Raw genomic sequence first — 21,097 nt, 5'->3', positions numbered from 1 at the left:
GGGGACAGATGGCAGTGGGGACAGATGGCACTGACAGATACTGTGGTCACTTTATTTTCAGTTTTTTTTTTTCCTGACACTCACCGCTGCAGTCGTTAGCTCTACCTCCTCACACGTTGTCTCTGTGTGAGGAGGGAGAGCCGGCGATGAGAGATGATCTCAAATGTTTACATACGAGATCATCTCTCATTGGAAGCTCCGAACGCGCTGTAAACGGCCGCTGTGGTTGGCGATTTACAGTGACCTGTGACTGGCTGTGTCAAAAGGACACGGCCAGCACAGAATTTCCCCCGATGCACACCCGCGGGAGCGCGCATCGCGGAAGTAAAAAGGAGGACGTCCAGGGACGTCCTCCCGGCAATTGGCGTCCGCGCTGTAGCCATCTTTCAGCTATAGCACGGGCGCGAAGTGGTTAATAATAATAATAATAAAAAAAGGTAAACAGAGTAAACGTAGTCAAAACATAGCCAGAGTTCAGGAACCGGAACGGATAGTCAGACAAGCCAAAACATCAGGGAGCCAGAAATGAGCGTAGTAGAACAAGCAGGATCTGGAGCCAGAAGGATTGTCAGCCAAGCAAATCTTTGACAGGAACACAGGAGAGCGTCTCTAGAGATGTGACCAAGGCAGAGATCATCTGGGCTGGATGGCTTAAGTAGGCAGGACTGACGATCAGGATATCATCAACATGTCAGTCACTGTGGAGAGATAGGAGCTGGCAATTAGCTGACAGCTGAGTGGCCAGCTTTGAGAAGAAAGGGCTGAGCCCAACCCTGACAGTACCCCCTCCTCAATATATAAAACCAAGATAGTGCTGCGCTGTAAATAAATAGTGTGCAAATATACAGAATAAAGTGCAAAAGTGTTCAGTAGTAGATACACTAAAAAGAGGCAATTATTGTGGTATAAAAAAACATATAAAAATATCCTTGAAAGAATAAATATAATAAACGTATCACATGTTAATCTTATTCCTCTTTAGATAAAACAGTGATAAAATAACGTGATTAAATATCCGTATAAATATAGGCAAAAAAGGAATCCTTTTCATAAGTGGATAAAATGAATGTGTCCGTGGGAAGTCTTTAAAAAATAAAGTGCAGGATGTATGGTTAATTTATAATAATATCAATAAACAGGAATAAAGTGCTGGTGCTGGTGACCACTCTTGACAATGGAGTGCTGATGGTAAGTGACTTCTTGTCCTCTGTGCGGTGTAATATGTGGATGTCCCCTTACCTTACGGCTGTAAGGTAACAGCATGTGGGTATATCTTTCTTATAGAACCCGTGTATGTCCCCTGGCAATTGTCCCAGTCTGGCGTCTCTGGCTCTGCTGGTATGTATTTCTTGTCTGCAATCAGAGTCTCCTTTGTGTCCCTAGTGAACCTGGATCAGGTAGGCCTCGCAATAGGGCAAAAGTCGAGACATTTCACAAGGTATTTTCTTTGAACAAGCGGTAGAGTTTTGTGTTTTCTAAGTCCCCATTTCAGGGCTTCACAAGCTTGATGGTGTAGTATGACCGTGTATAGGGAGGATACGTCTGCTGTGGCTAACCACCACGGTCCCTCTCTTCTTGGGATATCTTCCAAAACTTGTAACATTAGCTTTGCATCTCTCAAATAGGCTTGTGTCTTTTGTACTGCTGGTTGTAGATAATAATCAATATATTGCCCCATTCTTGCTGTAAGAGAGTCTATCCCGTTGACTATTGGCCTGGGTGGTGGATTATTTTTGTCTTTGTGTATATTTGGAAGCGAATATATAATGGGCGTGCGGCATGATTCCGGTATTAAGTATTTGGCCTCTTTTTTTATTCAGAATATTTCTTTTCATACCCAAATGAAGTTTGTTCAAGTGCTTTCCTATACTTGAACATCGGGTTACCCAAAAGGCGACTATAGGTTTCTTCATCTTTTAACAACTAGTTCATGCTTGTGCTGTACTGTTCTTTGGAAAGGCCCATGATGCCTCCCCCTTTATCTGCTGGGCGACTTACTAGGTCCTTCCTTTTTGTTGGTTTGCGGATTCCACTCTTTATCTGTTTCGGTTGATCTCATTTCTTTATCCTATATTTATTATGGCTGCGAGCTATATATTGCTCACAGTGTCTCTCACTATCAAAATTAGGAGCCTTGTTACTATATAACACAGTTCGTTTAAGTATTACGGCCAGATGTCTTCAAGAAAATGGCCACCGGCACATTTCCAGCCTCTGAGCCATTGGAAAATGGGCGCCGAACGAATGTTGACATTGTTATGGTCGAACATCCACCCAAAAGATGGCCGCCGCTCCATTTCCGACCGGAGCTATCTGAAAATGCCCGCTGTTTTATTTCCGGCGACCGGAGCTTCAAGAAAATGGCCCCCATATATACTAATTAACACTCACATAAAAAGACACTTCCAATGCCCCCAGTTATCCCCTGATGAAGTCACGTGACTGTGACGAACGCGCGTCGGGAATACAAGACACCGTAAGTGACGTGGGCGAGCTCGCTGCTCGTTTTTATTGTTTCCTGTTTGATACATCTTAATGTAAGTACCTGTTTTACTTTGCTGGTTCCAAATAAATATTATCAAAATTACTACACTATCGAGCATCCCTCCTGTTCCTTACATCCCCCCATGCCCTATTGCAAGGTCTACCTGATCCAGATACACCAGGGATACAAAGGGAACTCTGATTGCAGACAAGAAATACATACCAGCAGAGCCAGAGACGCCAGACTGGGACGATTGCCAGGGGACATAAGTATGGGTTCTATAAGAAAGATATACCCACATGCTGTTACCTTACAGCCGTAAGGTAAGGGGGCATCCACATATTACACCGCACAGAGGACAAGAAGTCACTTACCACCAGCACTCCATTGTAGAGAGTGGTCACCAGCAACAGCACTTTATTTCTGTTTATTGATATTATTATACAGTCACCATACATCCTGCACTTTATTTTTTAAAGACTTCCCACGGACACATTCATTTTATTCACTTATGAAAAGGATTCCTTTTTTGCCTATATTTATACAGATATGTCACCACGTTATTTTATCACTGTTTTATCTAAAGAGGAATAAGATTAACATGAGATAATTTTATTATATTTATTCTTTCAAGGATTTTTTTTATATTTTTTTATACCACAAGAATTGCCTCTTTTTAGTGTATCTACTACTGAACACTTTTGCACTTTAGCACATTAGTACATTTTATCTACTACTACTATCTACTACTGAACACTTTAGCACTTTAGCACATTTAGCACTTTTGCACACTATTTAATTTACAGCACAGCACTATCTTGATTTTATATATTTTATTTGGGTTCTGATATTCCCTTCAGTGTTTGAAGCAGTATTTATCACATTTATTTGGTTGGTACATGGATATTATATTATTTTATTATATACCCCCTCCTCAATGACCCCTCCCCCTCGGAGGACCACCGGGCTTGAGGGGAAATAGTCTATGGAAATCACAGAGGAGGACAGGGGCATGTACGTCCCAGGATGAGACCCAAGAGCGTTCCTCTGGACCGTACCCTTTCCAATGCACCAGGTACTGTATGCGCCCAAAGAACCTACGGGAGTCAACAATGGACTGTACTTCATACTCCTCATAGTTCTCAACCCTTACAGGGTGAGGCACCGAGGTGGTAAAGCGGTTGTAGACCAAAGGTTTTAATAAGGAGACATGAAATACATTTAAAATACGCATATTAGAAGGAAGGTCTAATGCGCAAGCCACTGGGTTAATTCTGGGAAGAATACGGAAAGACCCAATTAACCAAGGTGCGAACTTCATAGAGGGAACACGAAGTCGGAGGTTGCGAGATGACAGCCAGACCCTGCTTGGTAGGAAGGCACAGGCATGCGTCTGCAGTCAGCATGGAGTCTGTACCTATCATTAGCATGTTGCAAAGCCTCCTGGACCTGTGCCCAAGTGGAACGAAGACCACGGAGATGCCCCTCTAATGCAGGAATACTCTGCGGAATAAATGAGTCAGGCAACATGGAAGGTTGGAAACCATAGTTCGCCATAAACGGGGACAATCGGGAAGCAGAATTCAAGGTACTATTGTGAGCAAACTCCACCCACGGTAAGAGGTCTGACCAGTTGTTAAGATGGTCAGAAATATAGCAACGTAGGAATTGCTCCAAGGACTGATTGACTTGTTCTGCGTCTCCATTAGACTGCGAGTGATATGCAGAGAAAGCCACCTGAATTCCCAACTGTGCACAAAAGGCTCGCCAGAACCGGGACACAAACTAACTACTGAATATGAAAATGTATATCAGCGCACATATGACACAAAAAACTGGAAGCAGCTGAACACCAGGGTCAAACGATCAAATCCCTCCAAACAAATAAATCAAAAGGTGCAGCGCTAAAATCAATAAGACAACCATAGAGAATATGTAAAATGCTATATCCCTGGGGGGAAGAAAATAATGATGTGATGAACAGCACAAAGAGTGTCCAAATACAAAATGTCCAAGTATGAAGACATGAATCCACCAGGCAAATGTGATGATCACAGCAAAATAGTGTGGCTGATAGTAGAACCCTTCACCATGAACCAAATGGCCTCTCACCTGGTCACAAAGATAAAACAAGCAATCTCATGTGGGTCAGCAGATAAATGGCAAAGGTCCTAGGGCAAGGGACTCCTTGTGATGGGGAGAGTTTCTTGAGTACGAGAAGGTGGACGGGTCCGTGCTATAGTAGCGTGCGGGAGGGACCGGGGAATCTCCAGACGGCCAGTGGCATATTCACAGCTCCTGCAGTCTTCACAACAGTGTCAGTTCCCACTGCTGTGCTGGTGGAAGCTTCGGCTGGCCCGCTCTACTGCACCAGGACAGAGCTTTCAGCAGGGGATAGTGCAGGCTGGTCTGACCAGCCTGCACTATCCCCTGCTGAAAGCTCTGTCCTGGTGCAGGAGAGCGGGCCAGCCGAAGCTTCCACCAGCACAGCAGTGGGAACTGACACTGTTGTGAAGACTGCAGGAGCTGTGAATATGCCACTGGCCGTCTGGAGATTCCCCGGTCCCTCCCGCACGCTACTATAGCACGGACCCGTCCACCTTCTCGTACTCAAGAAACTCTCCCCATCACAAGGAGTCCCTTGCCCTAGGACCTTTGCCATTTATCTGCTGACCCACATGAGATTGCTTGTTTTATCTTTGTGACCAGGTGAGAGGCCATTTGGTTCATGGTGAAGGGTTCTACTATCAGCCACACTATTTTGCTGTGATCATCACATTTGCCTGGTGGATTCATGTCTTCATACTTGGACATTTTGTATTTGGACACTCTTTGTGCTGTTCATCACATCATTATTTTCTTCCCCCCAGGGATATAGCATTTTACATATTCTCTATGGTTGTCTTATTGATTTTAGCGCTGCACCTTTTGATTTATTTATCACAAACTAACTACCCCTGTCCGAGACAATCACCTTGGGTAGCCCATGTAAGCGAAAGATCTCCCAAGCAAAAATGGAAGCCAGTTCCTTAGAAGTGGGCAACTTCTTAAGTGGAAAACAATGGGACATTTTCGAGAACCAGTCAACCACCATAAGGATAAGTGTATTGCCCTGGGAGTTGGGTAACTTCACAATGAAATCCATTGACAGGTGGGTCCAGGGCCTCTCTCCATTGGGTATGGGTTGTAGGAGGCCCACTGGAAGGTGTTGTGGAGTCTTACTCTGAGCACACATGCAACAGGCAGCTAGGAAGGCGGTTATATCAGCACGTAGACTAGGCCATCAGAATTGTTGGGAAATGGCCCAAAAGAGTTGATTCTTCCCAGGGTGGCCAGCAGCCTTGGGAGCATGGTGAGTCTGGAGCACGGCAGTACAGAGACTGTCTGGGACAAAGCAGCGGTCACAAGGTTTCTCAGGAGGAGCATGGACCTGTGCAGCAAGAATTTTGTCACCCAAAGAAGAAGTGAGACTGGTGCGAACGGTAGCCAGAATACGATCAGGAGGAATAACAGGAACCGGAACCGACTCCATCTTGGAAGTGGAGGAAAATTGGCGTGACAAACTGTCAGACCTTACATTCTTAGTACCGGGTTAGAATGAGACAATGTAACTGAAACTAGACAAGAAAAGAGCCCAACGCTCCCTTCTGGGAGAGAGGCGTTTAGCCTCAGACAAGAATGTGAGATTCTTATGGTCAGTAAGAATGAGAACCGGCACAGTGGTACCTTCGAGGAGATGTCTCCATTCTTTCAGGGCTAAAATGATCGCTAACAGCTCTCTGTCACCAATCTCATAATTGCACTCTGCAGGTGACAATTTCTTGGAAAAGTAGCCACAAGGATGCATAGCGCTCTCAGAGGTAGGACGTTGAGACAGAAGGGCGCCAACTCCAGTCTCAGAAGCATCAACCTCAAGGATAAAAGGTAACGTAGGATCAGGATGTGCCAACACAGGAGCAGAAACAAAGGCAACCTTGAGATTCTCAAAGGCCTAATGGACTCCGGAGACCAACTCTGTGGGTTACCGTCCTTTCTGGTCATATCAGTCAGGGGCTTGACCAGAGACAAAAAGGTACGAATAAACTTCCGATAATAGTTGGCAAAGCCAAGAAAACGCTGCAGAAACCCATGGGTCAGGGCCACTGTAGGACTGCTGAAAGTTTCTCTGGGTCCATCGAAAAACCAGCAGTGGAAATGGCATTACCCAGGAATAGAATCTGTTCACGATGGAATTCGCACTTCTCCAATTTACAATAGAGATTGTTCTCTCTTAGTTTCTGAAGCACATGACAGACATCTGTGTGGTGGCTCTCCAGGGACTTGAAAAATATGGGAATATCGTCGAGATAAACCACCACACATAACTGCAACAAATCTCGGAGGACATCGTTAATAAATTCCTGGAAAACTGCCGGGGGCGTTACAAAGGCTAAAAGGCATTACCAGGTACTAATAATAGCCTGTTCTGGTATTAAACGCAGTTTTCCACTTGTCGCCCTCCTTAATCCTCACAAGATTGTATGCCCCTCTCAAATCAAGCTTCGTGAAAACCGTTGCTCCCTTGAGGCAGTCAAATAACTCCGTAATCAACGGAATCAGATAGGCATTCTTAATCGTGAAATGATTGAGACCCCTATAATCAATACAAGGTCTCAGTTCACCACTCTTCTTCTTCACAAAGAAGAAACCAGCGCCAGCAGGAGACAAGGATTTGTGGATGAAACCTCCATGGCCTTATCCTCCAAGACCGACAAAGGGTAAACCTGGCCACGAGGGGGTATGGCACCAGGTTGAAGGTCAATTGCGCAATTATATGACCGGTGCGGAGGCAAACTGCTGGCTTGACCTTTGTCAAAGACATCACTAAAATCGCAGTACTCCTCCGGCAGGGAGGAGAGTGAAGAGGCGCACAGGACCTTGGCTACCTTCTGGAAGCATGTCTTACTGCATTGTGGCGACCAGAAGAGAACCTCAGCACAGAGCCAATCAAAAGAGGGTTTGTGCCTCTGTAACCAAGGATAACCAATAACCAGCAGAAACTTAGGTGAGGAAATAACTTAGAATTGGATTATCTCATTGTGAAGAGCCCCTACGTCCATGGACAATGGAACAGTCTCATGAGTCACATGGGCAGGCTGTAGAGGTCTTCCATCAAGAGCATTAATGGCAAGTGGAGTGTTATGCAGCTGTAGTGGAATCAAGTGCTTCGATACAAAGGAAGCATCAATTAACAGGCCTGCAGCCCCAGAGTCGATTAGAACCTATATCTCGATGGACGACTCAGCCCAAGAAAGGGTAACCAAAACCAGGGGCTTATCCTTCTGCATAACTGGAAACAATTCCACAACAGGTCTGTCCGTGACAGGACCTCAAGATTCGGGCGTTCCCTGGATGGGTAGGACAAGACTTCAAAAAGTGACCTGCCTGGCCACAATAAAGGCACAATCTCTCCCTCCTCCTAAGGGTTCTGTCATTCACAGAGAGACGCATGAAGCCCAAGTGCATGGGTTCATCTTCACAGACCGACTCGGTACCAGGAGGCATGGGAGGTGAGGGAGGCAAGGGTGGGACTTCAAAGTTCGAAGACAAATGTACAGGAGGCTTCCGCAAGCACTCCTTAGAAGGGAGTCTTTCTCTGAATCTGGAGTCAATGAGGATGGCAAACGTGATCAACCTCTCCAGCTCAGTGGGTATATCTTGGGCTGCTATCTCATCCTTGATGGTATCCGAGAGACCATGAGAAAAAGCAGCCACGAGGGCCTCATTGTTCCAAGCAACCTCTGCTGCCAGAGTACGGAATTCAATGGCGTAATCGGCAACAGTTCTCGTACTCTGTTTGATGGACATAAGGCACTTGGCAGCAGAAGCGGAGCGTGCGGGAACGTCAAATACCCTTTTAAAAGAAGTCACAAACTCAGGGTAACTCAAGACAACAGGTTTTTGCGTCTCCCATAGAGGGTTTGCCCAGGCCAAGGCTCTCTCAGAAAGCAAAGATATCTTGAAACCTACTTTGCTTCTGTCTGTGGGAAATGCCTGGGGCAGCATCTCAAAGTATATCTCAACCTGGTTGTGAAACCCTCTGCATTGGACTGGATTGCCCCCAAATCGCTGGGGAAGCGGAGCGGAACCAGACATACCTCTTATAGAGGTAATACTCGAGGTGGGTGCCTGCACAGAGACTGGAGCAGCAGCAGGGACGGCCTGCAACACAGGTTGTACCGAAGAAGCTACAGTGGGAGATTCCAGGTGAGCCGTGCGACTCAGGAGCATTTGTAATACCATGGCAAACTGATCCATGTGGTGATCCTGCTCATCCAATCTGGAAAAAATATTACCAACAAGTGGATTGACTGCATCTTCTGAATTCATGGCCTTCGCCTACTGTCCGAAACCATGAATCAGACTGAGACAGAAGTACAGTTAAATCACACTTGTTTAATAATAATAAAAAAAGGTCAACAGAGTAAACGTAGTCAAAACATAGCCAGAGTTCAGGAACCGGAACAGATAGTCAGACAAGCCAAAACATCAGGGAGCCAGAGATGAGCGTAGTAGAACAATAAGCAGGATCTGGAGCCATAAGGAATGTCAGCCAAGCAAGTCTTTAACAGGAACATAGGAGAGCATCTCTAGAGATCAGGGGCGGATCCGGGGGGGGGGCAACAGGGCAATTGCACCCCCCGAAAATATCACTGACTGCAGTGCCGTCCCGACTCCCGAGTCTCTCTCTCTCAGTATCATCACCAGCCGATCAGCGGCACCGAGAGAGAGACTCTGTGTAATAATTATGCCGCTGCACTGAGGAGGTGGGTGGAGCCACTCCTGCTGGCTTGGCCTCTGTATTTCCTACACTGGTTGCTAGTGCCTAGCAACCAGTGACATATGTGAGTCACGTTGCCGCTGCTAAGGAGGAAAGCGAGAGAGAGCATTCAAAGTGGAGTCTTCTTCTGACCAACTCCGTCCCTGAGTGAGAGTGTTGGCTCCACCCCCTTGGCTCCTGCCCCCTCCATCTTCTGCACAATCCATACTGCAGGCCTCCGCCCCTGAATGGGTGTTGGCTCCACCCACCTCCTCACTCTATCTTCTCCAAACTGCAGTGCAGAGCGGTGTGAACCCGGGACATCTAATGTCATCAACTGATGCCTGTGGAGTGCAGACAGACTAGTGCAATTACCAGATCCCGCTCATCTCATTGCTCATCTCATTACTCCTGTGACCTGCATGGGAGCCCCTCCCACCACCAGAGGTCCAGAGCACCAAAATATTTTACTAAAAGTGAGTAAAAGAATAAATGAATGTGTCAAATCGCAAAATAGATGTGTGCCATAACTGTCATTATGTATGAAAAATTGAAAACAAAATGCTCTTAAAACTTGTTCAATGTTAACCCCTTCAGCTCCGGAAAGTTTTACCCCCCTTCATGAACAGGCCATTTTTTGTAATACTGCGCTGCGTTACTTTAACTAACTGACAATTGCGCGGTCGTCCGGCGCTGTACCCAAACAAAACTGATGTCCTTAGAGCTTTCTTTTGGTGGTATTTGATCACCTCTGGTTTTTAGTTTCTGCAAAATAAACAAAAAAAGACCAACAAATTTGAAAAAAAAAACAATATTTTTAACTTTTTGGTATAAAAAAAATTCTTCATAAGTTTAGGCCAATGTGTATTCTGCTAAATATTTTTGGTAAACCCCCCCCCCAAATAAGTGTATATTGATTGGTTTGCACAAAAGGTATAGCGTCTACAAAATAGGGGATAGATTTATGGCATTTTTATTTATTTATTTTTTACCAGTAATGGCGGCGATCAGCGATTGTTAAGTAAGCAACACCTAATTTTCTGGCAGTGCCCCTCCCGAGACTAGACTCTGGATCCGCCCCTGCTAGAGATGTGACCAAGGCAAAGGCAGAGATCATTTGGACTGGACGGCTTAAGTAGGCAAGACTGATGAGCAGGAGATCATCAACAGGTGAGTCACTGTGGAGAGATAGGAGCTGGCAATTAGCCGCCAGCTGAGCGTCCAGCTTTGAGAAGGAAGGGCTGAGCTCAGCCCTGACAGTGTTCCCTCAGTGTGTTCTAACTGTATGACATATCGTTGTTTATATTTACTAGGAACAAACTACATGTCTGCTCTCCCCTAACAGCACAGGGATTTGTGTGTTTACATACACAAATCCTCGTGCACGGGATTGCCCTCTGGGGGCCCCAGAGGAAGCCTTATTAGGACGAAACATCGGGATGGGCTCTGCTGATGCCACCGCGTTGCTTTGATTTTATCCATATGCTTTTATTATCTTCTCAAATGTGAGTGACCATTTATCATTTTTCAATAAATGTTTTACATTTAAACGGAATCACACTACGTGGCCCAATCTTTTCTTCTTTTGCCATATGTCATATTGAGAGGAACCGCTCACGAATTCCGGTCACTACATCTATGGTGGATACCCACTGATGTCAATATTGTCATGGATCCTTACCAGATTTGTTTTCATCTTGGAAGTCGTGGTTGCTGTACCTCCTTGGGTGTGTTACACCAAAACCTCGGTTGACTCATTGGGCATACGCCTAGTTTGGTTCAACCTGTCTGGTAAGCCTCTTTCCTCATGGTGATGGATTATCTACAGACAACCAGTTTACACAGATTCAAAGTAACTTATTTATTGCCATATATGGACTATATGCACTTTATATGCACTGACACTGTTGGTTCATGCAACTCTATCACTACTGTTATGCAATCTTATATTGTTGTGTATTCATGATTTGCACATTTTTATACTTTAATAATTTTTTATTGGGATAACTTTATTGTTTTTTCCACCTTCATTAGCGCTGCACTATATTATTTCATTGGCTCTTAAAGGGCTGACGTACCCGTACAGGATTTTGCGCACCCGTGCCACCTTGCCGACGTATATCGGCATGAGCCGGTCGGCAAGTGGTTAAGCTAAAAGCTCATTCCTGAACAGCGGTGCAAACTGAACAGAAGGACAGAGCAGCAGTCTTAGTGGTCAGCACCTTGCAGTACTGGGTAGCTCACGTTCAAAGCCCAACCAGGACACTTCTACCTGCAGGGCAGGATGTCAGATTAAGGCACTTATGGGAAAGATATCACTCTAGCGATAGGTGGTCAACGTTTAGGGGTGAGTGTACATCCATGTGGGGCACCTCTATCTGAATACTAAGCATTGGAGCACCAATTATTTATCTACACACGAGCACTATATTTCACTAAAGTGGGACATTTTTAACACTTGAAATGTTTGATTCACTTATTTATGTATATCATGTTTGAATTTTGTATCAGCTAAGCGCCGTGTCTAACCACTTTATTTCACAGTGACGCTAGTCGGCTCACATTTACACTGCTGCTGGCAATTGCTTGATTTATTTTACCATGTTCTATTTGCTTTGGCGCAAAATGTTTTTGTTCATACTTATGGGGAAGAGGTTTTACAGCATAATGGGTCACCTATTAGGTTGACATGGCCTTCATCAGCTTAGCTGTATACAGGGGTATACTCAATCATGATGATTGGGTGTGTCTTGAGGGCTGTAGCATCTTCTGCTGGTAGCTTTGTTTTGGACATGTCAGTTGCAGACTGGGAGCCTGCCTTAACCCCTGCCTCTCTTTCAATTCCATGCAAGTTGGGATGAAGAATATTAGTTCTATCCTAAAGAATAATTCTGACAAGTGGGACAATCTGGTTGGCATTGCAAGAGTTTAAACTGCCCCCTTCAAGGGCTAGCTTTATTGTGATAGCAAATAGCTGGAGATGTTTCTAGAAGCAGAACAATCTTGTCTGCATTGTTAAAGTTTAAACAGTCCCCTTGGAGGGGCGTGGCCAGATGTGATCGCGGCGGGACGTGTTTCCTACAGCTCCAGCCATCCTCCGGTGAATAATCCTGTATTCAGCCAGGTCGACCGGTTCCTATAGCTCCTATCTGTGGCTCATTGCTAGTGAAGATAGCCGGGCACAGTAAGATGCCATCCTCGGCGTCTAAAAAGCAACAGGCACAGCGTACTCAGCCGCCACTGGAACAGAGGAATCTCCGTTCTCAGGGAAGCATGGTGGTTAGCTCCGCCCACTTCTTCTCCACTCCTGTCTCCTCAACACAGCGTGCCAACCACTCGGCGGTGAAGATGGCACAGCAAGGCAGCTCTGCTTCACGGGGGCCGGAGGATCCCTCTCTCCCTTCCCAGGAGATATAGGTGGACACCACAGCCATAACAGGTCCCATCCTGGAAGCTATAGCGGCATCGAAATCCGAGCTTATGGGACACATAGATCTGCTAGCCTCTGAATGCAACCTTATCCGTCATGATCTTGATAAGATCAGGGGCAGACTGACCTCAGCGGAGGATCGTATATTGGAAGTGGAAGATGCTACTCATTCCCAGGGATCACAGCTAGAGGAACTTTAGGATATGGTGAGATCATTACAGCACAGAGCAGATGACGCGGAAGACCTCCAGAGAAGAAATAATGTGAGGGTGGTGGGGTTGCCTGAGGGGGCTGAGGGGACTGCTACTACAACTTTTGCGGAGCAATTCTTCAAATCCCTGTTGGTGTTGGGGGATCTCCCTCCCGCATATGTTGCTGAAAGAGCGCACAGGGTTCCCACTGGCTCTAGGCCCTCAGGCGCCCCGCCACGGCCCTTCCTGGTTAGATTCCTTAATTAAAGGGATCAAGATATGTTGTTGGCAGAGGCACGGAAACATAAGGAGCTTAAATTTGAGAATGCTCGTATTATGCTGTTTCCTGATTTCTCGGCGGAGACGCAAAGAAGACGCCGGTCTTTCACGGATGTGAAGAAAAGGCTCAGAGAACGGGAATTGAAATACAGTATGCTGTATCCTAGTCGTCTTTGAATGCATTTCTAAGGCACTGTGAAGTTCTTTGACAACCTGCAAGATGCCTAAACCACCATCTTATAGTGGAGCAGGAGTTTCATATGACCTGTTATTTCGATTTTTGATTCTTTGTTTTAACCCTTTTTATCTTTGCAGATTTTTTCTTTACTGCCGGGGGTTTTTTTCTGTCTCTGATTCGATGGCGCACTCAAGTCTGACCTTCCTGTGTGCGCGGTGAACTGAGCCCTGCATATACACACCTTACTGACTCCCCACGTACAACTACAGTTATCCGTCAGTAAGGTGAGGGGGGACACTTAATGTGGACTGCACACTATGACTTGGTGAGTTGTTAAATTGTGTTTTTTTCCGTTATTAACATTCCTGAATCGCCCTTTGATTATGTGGCCGATCGGCTGTACTTTCACGCTTCTGGACTGAGCATGGAGTTCTAAGTAGGAAACACCAGGGAAAATTGTTTTTCTTTTTTCATCGTCCAATGCCGAACTGGCCACACTTCAGGTTGAAATCTTCAAGGTTTTTTTGTTCCAGGGCTAAAGCTGCATGCCGGACTAGTTTTGTTGTTTGTTTTTTTGCAGTTTCTGGTATAACAGCAGGGGAGGGAGAGATTCACCAAGACCATAGGATTTATATTAATGGTGCACCTATGCCACATAGATTGTACATGCTCATGTGTAAGCGGTATTCAGCAGTCGCTGCAGTGCCAATACGGGCCAATACAAAAAATTTTGTTAGTAAGCATATATTTACCTCCTCCTTTTCAGGTGCAATTGTTATATGACTTATTGGTGACCCTGGCGCCTTACTTGCATCTCCCTATGCTTTTCATGGGAGATTACAATGCCATACTAGATCCTGGGTTAGATTCCACTAATGTAACTAGGCCAGCCTTGGTTGAACTATCCACCTGGGCAACTGTGGCGGGTTTAACCAAACTGTGGAGGTGGGGGCACCCAGACGCCACTTCATACTCTCATTTATCTTTAACTCATAAATCCTTGGCCAGAATTGACTTGGCGTTTGGGAATGCCTCCATTTTAAAGTACCTCTACGATTCAGAATATCTGGCTGGGGGACTCTCCGACCATAACCCGCTCTTGGTTACCCTGGTCTTCCCCCTAGGAGGGAGGAGAGGGGGATGGAGACTGGCACCGGGTTGGTTACAGGAAGAGCAAGTGACAGCTCAAATTCAAACTGCCATGGATACCTTTTGGGTTACCAACATAGACTCGGCTGATCCAGCCTTGGTATGGGACACATTTAAGGCAGTATCAAGGGGTGAGTGCATATCTGCCATTAACCACTTGAGCCCCGGACCATTATGCTGCCTAAGGACCAGAGGTCTTTTTCCAATTTGGCACTGCGTCGCTTTAACTGCTAATTGCGCGGTCATGTAATGCTGTACCCAAACGAAATTTGTGTCCTTTTCTTCCCACAAATAGAGCTTTCTTTTGATGGTATTTGATCACCTCTGCGGTTTTTATTTTTTGCGCTATAAACGGAAAAAGACCGAAAATTTTGAAAAAAAATGATATTTTCTACTTTTTGTTATAAAAAAAATCCAATAAACTAAATTTTAGTCATACATTTAGGCCAAAATGTATTCGGCCACATGTCTTTGGTAAAAAAAATGTCAATAAGCGTATATTTATTGGTTTGCGCAAAAGTTATAGCGTCTACAAACTAGGGTACATTTTCTGGAATTTACACAGCTTTTAGTTTATGACTGCCTATGTCATTTCTTGAGGTGCTAAAATGGCAGGGCAGTACAAAACCCCCACAAATGACCCCATTTTGGAAAGTAGACACCCCAAGGAAATTGCTGAGAGGCATGTTGAACCCATTGAATATTTATTTTTTTTGTCCCAAGTGATTGAAAAATGACAAAAAAAAAAAAAATATTTACAAAAAGTTGTCACTAAATGATATATTGCTCACACAGGCCATGGGCCTATGTGGAATTGCACCCCAAAATACATTCAGCTGCTTCTCCTGAGTATGGGGATACCACATGTGTGGGACTTTTTGGGAGCCTAGCCGTGTACGGGGCCCCGAAAACCAATCACCGCCTTCAGGATTTCTAAGGGTGTAAATTTTTGCTTTCACTCTTCACTGCCTATCACAGTTTCGGAGGCCATGGAATGCCCAGGTGGCACAAAATCCCCCAAAATGACCCCATTTTGGAAAGTAGACACCCCAAGCTATTTGCTGAGAGGCATATTGAGTCCATGGAATATTTTATATTTTGACACAAGTTGCGGGAAAGTGACACTTTTTTTTTTTTCATAAAGTTGTCACTAAATGATATATTGCTCACACAGGCCATGGGCATATGTGGAATTGCACCCCAAAATACATTTAGCTGCTTCTCCTGAGTATGGGGATACCACATGTGTGAGACTTTTTGGGAGCCTAGCCGCGTACGGGGCCCCGAAAACCAATCACTGCCTTCAGGATTTCTAAGGGTGAAAATTTTTGATTTCACTCTTTACTGCCTATCACAGTTTCGGAGGCCATGGAATGCCCAGGTGGCATAAAACCCCCCCAAATGACCCCATTTTGGAAAGTAGACACCCCAAGCTATTTGCTGAGAGGCATGGTGAGTATTTTGCAGCTCTCATTTGTTTTTGAAAATGAAGAAAGACAAGAAAAAACATTTTTTTTTTTCTTTTTTCAATTTTCAAAACTTTGTGACAAAAAGTGAGGTCTGCAAAATACTCACTATACCTCTCAGCAAATAGCTTGGGGTGTCTACTTTCCAAAATGGGGTCATGTGGGGGGGTTTTGTGCCACCTGGGCATTCCATGGCCTCCGAAACTGTGATAGGCAGTGAAGAGTGAAATAAATAATTCACGCCCTTAGAAAGCCTGAAGGCGGTGCTTGGTTTTCGGGGTCCCGTACGCGGCTAGGCTCCCAAAAAGTCTCACACATGTGGTATCCCCGTACTCAGGAGAAGCAGCAGAATGTATTTTGGGGTGTAATTTCACATATTCCCATGGCATGTTTGAGCAATATATCATTTAGTGACAACTTTGTGCCAAAAAAAAAAAAAAATTTGTCTCTTTCCCGCAACTTGTGTCGCAATATAAAATATTCCATGGACTCGACATGCCTCTCAGCAAATAGCTTGGGGTGTCTACTTTCCAAAATGGGGTCATTTGGGGGGGTTTTGAACTGTCCTGGCATTTTATGCACAACATTTAGAAGCTTATGTCACACATCACCCACTCTTCTAACCACTTGAAGACAAAGCCCTTTCTGACACTTATTGTTTACATGAAAAAGTTTTTTTTTTTTGCAAAAAAATTACTTTGAACCCCCAAACATTATATATTTTTTTAAAGCAAATGCCCTACAGATTAAAATGGTGGGTGTTTCATTTTTTTTTTTTCACACAGTAATTGCGCAGCGATTTTTCAAACGCATTTTTTGGGGAAAAAACACACTTTTTAAAATTTTAATGCACTAAAACACACTATATTGCCCAAATGTTTGATGAAATAAAAAAGATGATCTTAGGCCGAGTACATGGATACCAAACATGACATGCTTTAAAATTGCGCACAAACGTGCAGTGGCAACAAAATAAATACATGTTTAAAAGCCTTCAAAAGCCTTTACAGGTTACCACTTTAGATTTACAGAGGAGGTCTACTGGAAAAATTACTGCACTCGATCTGGCCTTCGCTGTGATACCTCACATGCATGGTGCAATTGCTGTTTACATATGACGCCAGACCGCCGCTTGCGTGCGCCTTAGCGCGAGAGCAGGGGGCGACAGGGGTGCTTTTTTTTTTTTTTTTTTTTCTTTATTATTTTTTTGCTTTTTTAATCTTACTTTTAAACTGTTCCTTTCATATTTTTTTTTTTAATCATTTTTATTGTTATCTCGGGGAATGTAAATATCCCCTATGATAGCAATAGGTAGTGACAGGTACTCTTTTTTGAAAAAATTGGGGTCTATTAGACCCTAGATCTCTCCTCTGCCCTCAAAGCATCTGACCACACCAAGATCGGTGTGATAAAATGCTTCCCCAATTTCCCAATGGCGCTATTTACATCCGGCGAAATCTAAGTCATGAAATACTCGTAGCTTCCGGTTTCTTAGGCCATAGAGATGTTTGGAGCCACTCTGGTCTCTGATCAGCTCTATGGTCAGCTGGCTGAATCACCGGCTGCATTCTCAGGTTCCCTGTTGAGACAGGAGAGCCAGAGAAAAACACGGAAGACGGTGGGGGTGGGGGGGCATTCCCTCCCACGGCTTGTAAAGGCAGTCTAGAGGCTAATTAGCCGCTAGGATTGCTTTTACATGAAAGCCGACCGCTGGCTGAAAAGAATGATACCAAGATGATACCTAAACCTGCAAGCATCATTCTGGTATAACCACTCAAAGTCGTGAATGGCGTACCTGAAGACAAAAAAATGAGGTACAATGGTTAACAATAAAGCACAGTAAACAGTAAAGTATAAATAATTACACACCTGAAAAACAAACATGATAAAACATAATAACAATAACAATAAAACATTGCAGAATAGAATACAGTAAAAAAGAGCAGAACAATAGAGAGAGAGAATAGAGAGAGAGAGAACAATAAAACGACAACTATTTTTTTTTTATTTCATATTTTTTTTTTTTTTTTACACTTTTTTTGTAACTAACTTTTATAACGGTAACCGGTTCCAGGTTCGGGTCTCTCAAAATGCGATGGCATCTTGGGAGACCCTGTGAAAGTGTGCCTAGTCTGTGCAATGCTGTACTCTACGCTAATACTCAACTAGTGAATGGTAGCGTTCAAAACATTCACCAATGCAAAGACCAGGATTGTCAGGACAGGAGGGACAATAATAGCGGGTGTCACGCCTATATCCGCGCTTGCTGCAGACACAACATCTTTTTTGGGGGGTTCGTTGGGTAGGGGTACTCGGGAGGACATAAAGAAAATGCCTCTCATGCAGACGACTGCATTTGGTTGGGGATGTGAATGGGGGAAGTATGGGCGCTGCAGAAGCGGTGGGTTCGCAATTAGGATTGGCGAATGCAGCAGGAAGGGCATTATGGGCACGACGGGCCTGTGTTTGTCTTTTTGGTGGCAGCGGGACACTACTTGTGCTTGCCACCTCACCAGCTTGAACTGCACTTATGGGACTCGCCACGTCACCACGTGTTACTGCAGTGCTGGTTTGACTACGACCGGGGTGTACTAGGCTGCTGGTGCTTGCCAGTTCCCCAAAACGCTACAAAAAAAACTGTTAGCGATCGCAGGGATCAGGCCTGACTCTGCGAACGCTGCAGTTATGCGTTTAGTGTTCTGTAAGTGACAGTGATCGATCGATACTGCACTTGGGTGCGCTGGGCGGAGGGGCAAAACGCAGGTGCTAGCAGGTATCTGGGCTGATCCCGCTAACACTGCGTTTTTGGGAACCCTAAACTGCTGGTGACGCTAGTATAGATCTGATCGGATCAGATATTGATCCGATCAGATACTATACCACTAAGGGAGGCGCATGCTGTGTGCGTGGGTGTTAGCGGTACTGGCGCTAATCTGACGCTGCCTGGGGCGACGCATATCACCACCGGGCGATCGGGGGGCTAAACCTTTATTCGGTAATAAACGGCGGGTGCCCTGACACTATAAAAAAAAAACAAACTAACCAGCGTCAACCGTAACGGTTATACGGTGATCAGTGGTGAAAGGGTTAACTAGGGGGCAATCAAGGGGTTAAAACATTTATTAGATAGTATATGGGGGTCCCTGACGCTATAAAACGCTGACGGCGAACCTAAATATTTACCTCACTAACTAGCGTCACCAGCGACACTAATACAGCGATCAGAAAAATGATCGCTTAGCGACACTGGTGACAGGGGGTGATCAAGGGGTTAAAACTTTATTAGGGGGGGTTAGGGGGGTACCCTAGACCTACAGGGGGGTAACAGTAACTGTGCTAACACAGTAACTGTCACAAACTGACACAGCAGTAATCAGAAAAAAAAAAAAAAAAACTGCTGGTGTCAGTTTGTGACAGGGGGGGGGGTGATTGGGGGGGGATCGGGGGGCGATCGGGGGGGGGATCGGGGTGTAATGTGTGCCTGGCATGTTCTACTGTGTGTGTGTGTGTTGGTGCACTCACTCACATGTCGTCTCTCCTCGGGCCGGAACGGAAACTACCGACCCGAGGGGAGATGACATCACTTCCTTTGCTGCTGTTTAGCATACAGCAGCAAAGGAGTGTTCCCATTGGCCGGCGGCGATCGCGAGGGGGGGGCCACGAACGGATGGCCTCCCCCTCATCTCTGATCGCCGGGGGACAGAACGGGACCGCCTCGGGCGGCGGGGGGGGGGTCCGATCGGACCCCCCACCCGCGGAAGGCAAATCACGTACCCTGTACGTGATTTTGCCTGTCCGTGCCGCCTTGCCGACGTACATCGGCGTGAGGCAGTCGTCAAGTGGTTAAGGCAGCTAGGAAGGATCATAATGAGGAGGGTGAGCTTCTACTGGCCAAAGAGCGGAGAGTGCCAAAGCACATGCAGACTCTCCCTCGGAGGCCGCTTATGTGTCACTGCTGGAAATCAGGAGACTGGTGGCACTGCACTTCTCTGATCTAGCCCATACAAAGGCAAAGCACAGGTCTGAAACTTTTGAACGGCAAACTTTTGGCCAATTTAGCAGCTGATCAAAGGTTACCAGTTAGTATCCCGGTAGTTAAGAAAGGGGAAGGGAGATTGGTGACTGACCCTGTAAAGGTACTGGAGGAATTTGTAAACTTTTATAGGTCCCTGTATTCACCTATCCCTGAGTATGATACTGAGGAGTTGGAAGAGTTACTGCAGCGCCTCTCCATGCCCAGATTGTCAGAGACTGACGCTGCCCTTTTAGATAAAGATATTTCTGTCTTAGAAATTGAGACAGCCATACTTGCTTTCCCTCCCCATAAGCTCTGGGTCCCAAAGGCTTTCCCGCTGATTTTTATAAGTTATACATGTCACAACTAGCACCTAGGTTAAATATGCTTTTTAAACATTGTCTGGAGCAAGGAGCCTTGCCAGCATCCATGATGGAAGCTTATATGGTCCTCCTCCTGAAGCCTGGCAAGGACCCATTAGAGTGCTCCTCGTATCGCCCTATAGCGATACTTAATATGGATTTGAAGATTCTTGCTAAGGTGCTGGCATCAAGGTTGGCCGGGGTTATTGATACCCTGGTGGACATTGATCAGACAGGTTTCATTCCTGGCAAATCAACAGACACGAATCTGTGGAGATTATTCGCGCACTTACAGCTAGATACTACAGAGTCCCCGGCCAAGGTCGTAGTCTCTATAGACATTGAGAAGGCCTTTGACTCTGTGGACTGGCAGTATATGCATAGGGTGTTAGAGGTCATGGGGTATGGTCCAGGATTCTGTCGATGGGTAAAGTTGTTATATAGCACTCCCAAAATGGCAATTCGGTTAGGAATTAACGTTTCTGATTATTTCCCGATAGGGAGGGGTACAAGGCAGGGGTGCCCACTTTCCCCTTTTTTATTTGCCCTGATGATGGTACCCATGGCAAGGGCACTTAGAAGGTCTGAGCTGGTGGGTGCGATTCGGGTGGGTAACATTAAAGAATGTGTAGCCTTATACGCAGATGATCTGCTCCTGTTCCTCCAAGATCCGGGTCCCTCCCTAAAAGCAGCCCTGTCGATCTTGGACAGGTTTGCCACTTTCTCGGGCCTACGAGTATACT

Source organism: Aquarana catesbeiana, linkage group LG08 (genome assembly GCF_042186555.1).
Source record: "Aquarana catesbeiana isolate 2022-GZ linkage group LG08, ASM4218655v1, whole genome shotgun sequence".
Classification (NCBI taxonomy): domain Eukaryota; kingdom Metazoa; phylum Chordata; class Amphibia; order Anura; family Ranidae; genus Aquarana; species Aquarana catesbeiana.
This window is presented reverse-complemented; position numbering follows the sequence as displayed.